Genomic DNA, 11,265 nt, shown 5'->3' on the forward strand with positions numbered 1-11,265 from the left:
AGAGATTGAAAATGTATTGAAAGACAAATGGAAGACCAAATAAAAATGTGATAAACACTTGTCCTTTGTTTGGGAAGATAAACTTTATATCTTCCGTCGGAAAATACGCAGCTCAGAATCTAGCCCCTGCAAGCCACAGTAGGTGTTAAGGATTGCTGAAAAGCCAATTCCAGGGGAAATCTGCCAAGCTTCACTCCTGAAAATGCTTGAATAGAGTAAAAAGCCCTGAGCCTGGCTAGCAGGTGTGTGACCACCTTCTCATCACAAGAAAGACAAGAGAAGAAACAGTCTCTCTCAAATTTGTTTGCAAAATGATATTTCTCTCCTACCACCCTAAATATGCATGGTTGATGGTGACTTCAAAGTGGGGTCTCTACAGCCAAAGACAACACTGATTGATTGAGTCATTCGCAATCTAGCGGCTGATAAATTGCCTTCACGTGCAACGCGATGTCTGAGGCCCAATGTAAGATTTATCTGTATGGGCACAATATTTTGAAAAGACTAATTCAGGAAAAACTGCAGCCTAAAAAATGCCTTTTTTTTTAACAGAAGTTCCAATGAAAGACTGATGATGCATGTAGGACAAGCTTCCGACTCTAGCAAGAGAGCACAGGCTCCCCTGAAGTCACTCTGAGTCAGTCACCTTGCACAGGCATTGTGCATACATCATCCAAGCACTCAAGGAAATAAAGAAAAAAAGGGTTGACCAGATGAACATTGCTTTCTCCACTTCCCCAAACTTTCCCCCGGGTCTATACTGGGCATGAAGTCAGGGATCCAAGATCCCCTTCTTGGGTGCTAAGCCTGATTGCCAACAGCCACCTCAGGCATACACTTTCTCTTTGACCATACGATGGTCAGAAGGGTAACAAAATTAAGATGTGGTTGCAGTCCTTGGGAGAGAAGGGTGGCCAAAGTCCTTTCTCCTTCCTGGCCTTCACCATCTTCTCCCAGGGGAGTCAAAGGCAAGTGAAACAATGAGGTCATGGGGTTTTAGGTTAGGCATCAGCCCTCAACAATGATGCCAAGTACAGCAGAAGCATCGTAATTATTAGGCTAGTCTATGAAGCATTTCCTGTTTCCTTGAGCCACAGTTGATCATTCCCTGATAATTATGGCCTCAGGACTTTATACTTACTTTTATTGCAACACTTAATAAGTTGAAGGTGAATGATTTATTTATATGTCCATCTATTCACTGCCCTATGACGTGTTAAATTATGAGTCCTCCACAGCACAGCTCATGTCATCCCTCTCTCCCTCTGCAAGTGTCTAGAACTTATGTGGCACTTACTAGACAGTCGTAAAACACTCACTTGTTGAACAAAAAAATGGACAATTTGCAGATCTGAGCCAACACAGTAAATGGAGAAAAGTTTCTAAAGAGAACATCAAAAATGACCCTGTCACCTTTTCATCCCCAGGTATTGAAATATATTCACTTTGAAGTCAGAAAATAAAGGAACTTGTATGAAAAAATATGGAACATTTCACGGGCATGTGGTTACATAGGTAAGCATTTTCCTCCAGGTATAATGTTATTTTGAGTCTAACAATGCCAATAGCATTCTTCTGAACGAAATGAAATATTACACTTCTGTTTGTGAAGCCATTTCCCACTGGATATTTGAGCAGATGAGTACACTGCGAAGCGTGTGTGTCACAGCAGGTCCAAACCAGCAGCAAACAGTACACCTGAGATCCAGGGCAGTAAGTGCAGCTAGGGAGGAAACAAACAAAAAGCCTGCAAAAGAGGGAAGGTCCTCAAGTCTAATAAAAGAAGCGGGGCTCACAGGTGGTTTAAAGCAAAATCACACTCCTCCAGGGAAGTGGGTACCTGAGTGTGTCCTCTGTCATTTTGCTTGGAACTTGAGGATAACTCTCAGTCCTACTTAACTAAACTGCTGCTGCTCACCTAGCCCTTCCAAAATCAGGTACACCCTCACATCTGGGGACTAGCAGCTTAGAGGAACATGATAGAAAAGTGGTGTTGCTCAGAGGAGAAGCCAGAATCCCGCATCAGGGGGATGAGCCTGAGCTGGGCTGGGGGAGAGGTGGGAAGAGTGAGCCTGAGAAGGGGTGGGCTCCCAGGGCCCAGGGAAGGGTGGGTGTGATGCTCGCCCACGGTGGTCCCTGCATATACAAAGGCAAGACCCCCACACTCCCTTCTAAGTGGATTGCAGAATCACATGCATATTGCTTCATCTCACCTCCTCTCCTTTTAATTTTAACAACTGATGTGTCAACAGACAACATTTTACCTTTAAAACCTGTTGCAGAGGCACCTCTTTTGGAAGCACTGGAGAAGGAAAGCAAACATTTACCATTCCTTCCCTCCTCTGTTTTTTGGTGCTGCCAATCTGAAGGAGAGGTTAGAGAATAGCAGAGGGGAGTAACGCAGAGGACTTCCTAATAGCGATTCACAGAGGAGATTCTAGAGAATTCCAAGCCTGGTAGAGAAAACTAAAAGAACACTTGTAGAGTAGAGGTGGCCCTGAATATGAGATTTTTTTTTAAGATTTTTTTTTAATGTGGACCATTTTTAAAGTCTCTGCTGAATTTGTTAAAATATCTCTTCTGTTTTATGTTTTGGTTTTTTTATACCAGGAGGCAAGTAGGATCTTAGCTCCCCAACCAGGACTCAGACCCACATCCTCTTCATTGGAAGATGAAGACTTAACCACTAGACCACCAGGTAAGTCCCCCAAAGATGGGATTTTTATAAGCAACAGTCTGAATGAGTGCATGAAAGACAACCTATGGATGTCTCCTTTAATTGTCTTTGTGTATATCAGGGAAGACTGAGATGGGGTGAACAAGGGGTGTTGGCAATTCCTGCTCCCATGTCATTGGAGAGACATTCAGTCATTCATTAGTCTCAAATGTTAAATACAGTTCATTTTGTTTTTAAAAAAAAATAGTCAAAATTCTAAGTTTATTATAATCAAATGTGCCCATTTGGACAAAAATACATCTTTTTCTCATTTTAGCATAAATGAATTTATAGACTGTTTCACTGGAAATAAACCTATTAGAGAAAAAAGCACAGATAAAGCACTCAGTCTTTGGTTGTGGCATTTAATTTTGAAGCCTCTCAGCAGAGATCAGATGCCTTGTTTCTTCTAGTTTGTCTAACTCTTATTCATCCCTAGAGAATGTTAATGACTATATTTTTATATGCCAATTTGCCTCCTGCTGAAAATTGTCTTCTAATCCTCTTTAAAAATTCTCTTATTCTAATCAACCTCTGGAGGAATTTATTGTCTGAACAGAGATGTTCTTGCTTTGATTTACACAAATCACTGTGCAATGTCAACAAATGCTTGGCTGATGACTTTGCTTGCACTAATTTGCCTGGAAATTATAAATACCATCTACCTAACATTCCAAAGGAATTGACATGTCCTGTTGTGGCATTTCCTCCTGCATTTTAACTTGGTTCTTTTTTAAATGAAATGAAAGAAAATCATTTCATTCTAAGTGTGTACCTAAAGTATTTTAGGTATTTTAATATTTAAATGATAGTACCCTTGTGTCCACTTTGTTCTCCCTTATTCTGAAGATTAACGTGTAGTCATTTTGATTAATGTGTAGCAGTATAAATAACATGAACTATCAAACAAAAATGGGCTTCCCTGGTGGCTCAGCAGTAAACAATCTGCCTGCAAAGCAGGAGACACAGGCTTGATCCCTGAGTCAGGAAGATTTCTTGGAGGAGGGCACAGCAACCCACTCCAGAGCCTGGAATGGGAAATAAACCTCTACTAGTAAAACAATCTATAAATTAATATATCCTAAAATAAGAAAAAGATGTATTTTGTCCAAATGGGCATATATGATTCTTGCCTGGAGAATCCCATGGACAGAGGAGCCTGGCAGGCTATAGTCCACAGGGTTGCAGAGTCAGACATGATTGAAGTGACTGAGCCTACACACACACGTGCATCGAACAAAAATAAAGGTTCTTATAACTGTTTCTTCCCAATCAGTTGTTCAGTATTAGACCATCTGAATGTTTTACCTGAACTTTACATTATCATTTTAATTCTAGGGTTTTTGTTGTTGTTCAATAAATACTTATTAAGCAAGTTCTATACTCAAGTTTACAATGATAATTATTTCAGGAGAGAAGGAAAAAAACTTAACACATCATTCCTATTTCTAAAAAGCTTAGAACACATTTGGATCTATCTTGAACACATGGCTGTCAGGGTCTCTCTGAGCATCACCAGTGGCCCAGAGACAAAAAGCTGCTCTTGAGGAAGTTGGGTGGAACTAAAGACCTCACTTCCATACACACTGCTTTGATGTGTCCTGGGGACACACTTCCTTGCTGGGGGCTTGGAAAAAGTAATCCCTTGCTAGACAGTTACAGCCCAGCTACAGTTGTCTTTCTAAGGAAGAAGATGAGAACAGATGTTGGTGATGAACTAAACATTTTGGCCACAAGCGCCTTAAAAAGGAAACTCTTAATTGTGGCTTGTGCTCTAGCACACATTCTTCTAAACAAGATTATAGAAATGGCTTTGCTCTTGAGGAAATCTCTCCCAGTTGTAAAGAAATAAGCCTAGAGAAGAGAAATAAATGGTAAGTTTATTTCTTATTGGCTGAACTCTAGATAACTTCCCACCCCCTCCCCATTTGGAAGGACAGATAAAAGTCCAATAGATTATATATGCCTATTAATTATTTACATAAGCAACACTTACTATCCCTCATTTATGTGATCTGAAAATTCTCTGGGTGCAATTAATTAAAAATGAGATCAAAGTTACATATTCCCTTTGATGTCCTATTTATATAATTTATTTCTGTCAGTAGAAAGTAATCACGATGTCATGTGTGCCATGTGAATACAGGCGAGTCCTTTCTGACACTGTTGTTTTTAATTTCTTAGCTTTGCCTCCTGAAGGGTATGTTCTGTGATGTGACATCTTGTCTATTCTCACTGCTTTCTTTTCTACATACAGACTTGGTGGTCTTTCTAACTGTTTAAGTGTTCTGGCTTATTTTTACTTTATTGACATAACTTCTCCAGACTTCACATTGTTCCCTTGAAGCTCTGAGATCTTGAGTCTATTCTTAGGTAAATAGCACAGTAAAGAATATAGTGGTAATATCTGTAAATGTGCTTAAATTGCAATCCTAATGCTTATTACCTATATTCACTCCCTATATCATGTCTTGGCAGTTTCATAGGATAAAGTTGCACATTTAAAAAGCTAATTAGACATATTATTGAGTATTTGGAAACCAGTTATTTCTAATTCAAGCAGTTGCCTGCCAAAAAGTTAATAACCTATCAAATGTTCTGAAAATAACCAACTGTGAGTTATCAGCAAAACTCTGCTCTTTTAGTGCATCTGCATAAAATTGATTTCGGCTTCGGCCCTGCCATGAGATAGTTCTATCATTTGAGTCAAGTCTCTTACTTTTTCTGAATACCTGTTACATCCCAGCAAATGGAAATAGTGTCTTTCCACCCTGCCTCATCAGGTGGTTAGAAATTTTTTAAACTCAAGGTTATTTCAAAGGCAGAATCATAAGCATCATCATTCCTCAAAATGATTTCAATTTATTGACATATCTAAAAGAGTAGCAAAAATTAACAGAAGAGTTAACACCAAGGGATCACACCAATAATTCCTGGGAGAAATTCTGACTTCAATCTAAAGATTAGGAAAATCATATTAAGACTTTTTTCCTCTAAGGAAGAGAAACCAGAATATCTCAATATTAGTAAGAAATAGGACTCAGAATGAAAAAAAATATATATTTTTCTAAAACTATCACTCATTTTAATTTGACCTTGTTTCATTAAAAATCAGGTAAGATTTTAAATCATTTAACATCATTAAATCAATTAAAATTGATTTTGAAATGGAAATCTACACTAAGAGAATATAAGGACAACATTAGTTATTTATTAGTTAGGTACAGACTATGTTGCTATAACAGAGACCCTGGATACAACAGTTTAAATAAGATAGCTTATTTCTTACACAGTAATAGTCCAGAGATGGGTGGACAGTCCAGTCTGGCAAGACAGTTGAGCTTATATATTCATGCAGGGATTCATGGTTCCTCCATCTTGTTGCTCTGCCTTCCTTTATGGCAGCAGTTCTCAAACTTTTTGGTCTCAGAATTGCTTTACATTTTTGAAAATTACTCAGGACTCCAAAGAACTTTTGTTTGTAAATATTATACCTATAACTATTTATTGTATTCAAAATGAAAACAAGTTTAATTATCTCATTGATTTCTCATTAACTAAGAAATAATTCTTATAAAAAGAAGACTGTATTAGTTTTCAGTTTCCACTATAATAAATCACCACAAATGTAGGGACTTAATACAGCATTATTTTTCTATGGTTCTGGACGTTAAAATTCTAAAATTAAGGTCTTGGCAGGGCAGCTTACTTCTGGAAGCTTCAGAAAAGAATCCATCTTCTTTTGCAGCTTCTGAAAGCTGCCTACATTATATGGATACTGGCCTCTTCCTCAGTCTTCAAAGTATATGACTCCAGACTTCAGTTCTTTCATTACATCTTCTTTTTCTGCTTCTGACACTTCTGCCTCCCTCTTGTAAGGATCCTAGTGACTTCATCAGTTCAGTTGCTCAGTCGTGTCCGACTCTTTGCGACCCCATGAATCACAGCACACCAGGCCTCCCTGTCCATCACCAACTCCCGGAGTTCACTCAAACTCGTGTCCATCGAGTCAGTGATGCCATCCAGCCATCTCATTCTCTGTCGTCCCCTTCTCCTCCCGCCCCCAATTCTTCCCAGCATCAGAGTCTTTTCCAGTGAGTCAACTCTTCGCATGAGGTGGCCAAAGTATTGGAGTTTCAGCTTTAGCATCAGTCCTTCCAATGAACACCCAGGACTGATCTCCTTGCCCACCTATTTAATCCACAACATCTCTCCACCTTCTTAATATCTGCACAGTCCCTTTTACCATATAAAGGAACATATACACAGATTCTACCCACTAGGATGTGGTTATCTTTGGGGGGTGCGAGTTGTCATTATTCAGCATACCCCCCCTCACACACGCACACAAGCCATTAATTTTAACATAAATAACTGTATCTTCCAAAACTAAAACTGAAGTTTAGCCAGAAGAGTGACATTGTTTTACATTTTGCAGATCTCTTCATTGACTTGATAACTAGAAGACAGCTGGATTCTCATATCTGCTTCTGCACTCAATCTGTTCTGATGTGTTATTTTGGTTGAAGTATAAGAAAAATAAAAGGGCTTTGCAGGTGGCGCTAGGGGTAAAGAACCCGTCTGCCAATGCGGGAGACACAAGAGACTTGGGTTTGATCCCTGGGTCAGGAAGATCCCCTGGAGGAGGGCATGGCAACTCACTCTAGTATTCTTGCCTGGAGAATTCCATGGACAGAGGAGCCTGGTGGGCTACGGTCCATGGGGTCGCAGTCTGACATGACTGAAGCAACTTAGCATGCACCCATAAGAAGAAAATTCATCTTCACACAGTCACACATTTGTAAAAAGGAGGGGTATTTTAAATGACCTCTCAGATAATTGTGGATATGTTTATTTCACACTCCACCACAACTTGATAAGCGGCAGTTTTTTAAAGGTTGGCTGCAATGTAGAATCTGAAACTTTTAATGAAGTTTTCATATTCTGCCATGTGAAAATTCATGTGACACTCTGAACTCTCTTGCAACATCATATCATCATTTTGAAAATACTGATTCACTAGATTGTGCCTATCTTTTGATTATTAGAACATTTTATGACACGATATTTAAAAACATTTAGTATATCACCACTAATCTCATTAGAAAAGTCTTTAAACCTTGGGAAGCTATTAAGCTCCCAGCGGAAGACACAAGCTTTCCAATTCTAATTTTTTTCTTTATATCTTGAATCTTATCTGTGGCAACAGGTACTGCCAATTGTTTTCTTTGAAGCACTAGGCTTCCTTCGTTCATTTTCAAGAAAATGTCTGCCAAGGACCCACGTCTGAATAACTGTGGTTTGTCTGTGAGCTGTTTCTTCAAGTAAAAAATGGTGTGACATTTAAAAAATACTAAGTGAACAGTCCAGTCCTCAACAAGCATCACCCCTCCATGCACTCAAGTGTTATGTGCATATTTCTTGGTTCTTTACGCCTGCTATTGAAAAGTCATTTAACAATAATGATCATTGTTGGTGCCTCATCAAGGATATTTTTAAATGAGTCTGCCACTTTTTTCTTCTGAGAGAGTATGGCAGGAGGCATGCCAGGACCACTTGTTTTACTATCACTTCGGTTCATACTAAGGCGCCGGCCTTTCTATCCGTCATTGCTTTAGTATCATCAGCACCAATGTCAACTCAGTGAGTAAGGCAAAAAACATCCCAGTATTATTACTGAAATCAGTTTTGACAATGCAGACCCACTGAAAGTGGCTCCAGGACCTCTAGAGGTCTGGGGATAGCAGATGCAAAGCAGCAGCCTTAGGTAGTTAGTTAGTTTGCCTGCCTCTAAATCAATGCTACCTCCACAATCCAGCTTTTTAGGAACGAAGAGCAGAAGTGAAGAGCAAGTGATTTCTTTTCAGAGAAGTGACAGAGCAGTGATGCCCACTCCATTAGTGGAGACTTAGTCACATGACCATACCGTACTGCTAGGGATGATGGGAAATGTAGCCTCCAGCTAAGCAACCCTGGGTTGCAGAAGCCAGATCACTATCAAGGAAAGAATCCAATTAAGGAGACAAGGAATTTTCTTCTATGTGAATCCCATCAAACTGTATTGTTCAAGCTGCCATATAATTAGCTTTCTACATATTCATTTTAGCTCATGTATATCTTTAAAAAAAAACATAAGTTTTCTAAGCAATTCTTCTTAGGAGTTAGGTTTTCCTGACAAACATCCATAAAAATAGTGCAAATCTGAGCTTAAAGATAGTAATATTAATCCAATTGAGGCATTCTTAGGACTAGGACAAGTCCTTAACAGTTATTCTGAGGTGGAAATAAGAAGATAATAGTGGTAGTGAAGCATAATTTTCTGTAGATGGAACAGGACTGAAATAAATATAAGGATACTTAAATTTCTTTATTTTTTAAACAAAAAAATGAAATGTCTATATATTTCTTTCTTATCCCATATCCTTTTCAAGACAAGAGCATTTATAGTAATGAAAGAAACATGAGCTTTATGTACATTCAGTTCTGTTCAGATCACTCGTTCAGTCATGTCCAACTCTTTGTGACCCCATGGACTACAACATGCCAGACTTCCCTGTCCATCACCAACTCCTGGAGCTTACTTAAACTACTCAAACTCATATCCATCAAGTCGGTGATGCCAAAAACCAACTCATCCTTTGTCATCCCCTTCTCCTCCTGTCTTCAATCTTTCCCAGCATCAGGGTCTTTTCCAAGGAGTCAGTTCTTCACATCAGGTGGCCAAAGTATTGGAGTTTCAGCTTCAACATCAGTCCTTCCAATAAATATTCAGGACTGATTTCTTTTAGGATTGACTGGTTGGATCTCCTTGCAGTTGCACCAAGGGACTCTAAAGAGTCTTCTCCAACACCACAGTTCAAGAGCATCAGTTCTTCAGTGCTCAGCTTTCTTTATAGTCCAATTCTCACATCCATACATGACTACTGGGAAAACCATAGCTTTGACTAGACAGACCTTTGTTGGCCAAGTAATGTCTGTTTTTTAGTATGCTGTCTAGGTTGGTCATAGCTGTTTTTCAAGGAGCAATTGTTTTTTAATTTCATGGCTGCACTCACCATCTACAGTGATTTTGAAGCCCCCCAAAATAAAGTCTCTCACTGTTTCCCCATCTATTTGCCATGAAGTGATGGGACCAAATGCCATGGTCCTAGTTTTCTGAATGTTGGGTTTTAAGCTCTTTTTCACTCTCCTTTTCACTTTCATCAAGAGGCTCTTTAGTTCTTCTTCACTTTCTGCCAGAAGGGTGGTGTCATCTGCATATCTCAGGTTATTGATATTTCTCCCAGCAATCTTGATTCCAGCTTGTGCTTCTTCCAGCCCAGCATTTCTCATGATGTACTTTGCATATAAGTTAAATAAGCAAAGTGACAATATACAGCCTTGATGTACTACTTTTCTGATTTGGAACCAGTCTCCTGTTCCATGTCCAGTTCTAACTGTTTCTTCTTAACCTGCATACAGATTTCTCAGAAGACAGGTCAGGTGGACTGGTATTCCCATCTCTTTAAGAATTTTCCACAGTTTGCTGTTATCCACACAAAGGCTTTGGCGTAGTTAGTAAAGCAGAAGTAGATGTTTTTCTGGTAGTCTCTTGCTTTTTTCAATGTTGGCCATTTTATCTGGCTCCTCTGCCTTTTCTAAATCCAGCTTGAAAATCTGGAACCGATGGCAGATCCCGGGACGTGGAAACCTGGGGTCCCAGCAGCGGGGCGGCCCGCGGGCCTCGGCGGGGATGCACCGTCGTGGGGTGGGAACTGGCACCATCGCCAAGAAGAAGTTTGCCAAGGCCAAGTACAAGGAGCGAGGGACTGTCTTGGCTGAGGACCAGCTGGCCCAGATGTCAAAGCAGTTGGACATGTTCAAGACCAACCTGGAAGAATTTGCCAGCAAACACAAGCAGGAGATCCGGAAGAATCCTGAGTTCCGGGTGCAGTTTCAAGACATGTTTGCCACTATTGGAGTGGATCCTCTGGCCTCTGGAAAAGGATTTTGGTCTGAGATGCTAGGCATGGGAGACTTCAATTATGAGCTGGGTATCCAGATTATTGAAGTGTGCCTGGCCCTGAAGCACCGGAATGGAGGTCTGATAACTTTGGAGGAACTGCATCAACAGGTGTTAAAAGGAAGGGGCAAATTCACCCAGGATGTCAGCCAAGACGACCTGATCAGGGCCATCAAGAAACTAAAGGCACTCGGCACTGGCTTCGGCATCCTCCCTGTGGGTGACACTTACCTCATTCAGTCTGTTCCTACTGAGCTCAATATGGATCACACTGTGGTGCTACAGTTGGCAGAGAAAAATGGCTATGTGACTGTCAGTGATATCAAGGCCAGTCTTAATGTTTAAGACTGTTTAAGACAGCCCTGCCACACCCATTAACAGAATATTGGATTAAAAATGTACTGAACATGGCCCTGCCCATCAGAACAAAACCCAGTTTCCCACTCAGTCTCTCCCATCAGGAAGTTTCCATGAGCCTCTTATTCTTATCCATCAGAGGGCAGACAGAATGAAAACCATAATCACAGAAAACTAATCAAACTGATCA

General features: G+C 40.1%; 1 pseudogene; it reads left to right on the forward strand.

Annotated features, from left to right (window-relative positions):
• The first annotated feature begins 10,396 nt into the window (after positions 1-10,396).
• Positions 10,397-11,063, forward strand: LOC129549250 (vacuolar-sorting protein SNF8 pseudogene; annotated as a pseudogene).
• The last annotated feature ends 202 nt before the right edge of the window (positions 11,064-11,265 follow it).

The sequence above is a fragment of the Moschus berezovskii genome, chromosome 26 (genome assembly GCF_049115385.1).
Source record: "Moschus berezovskii isolate FMDL1 chromosome 26, NW_MosBer_1.0, whole genome shotgun sequence".
Lineage (NCBI taxonomy): Eukaryota > Metazoa > Chordata > Mammalia > Artiodactyla > Moschidae > Moschus > Moschus berezovskii.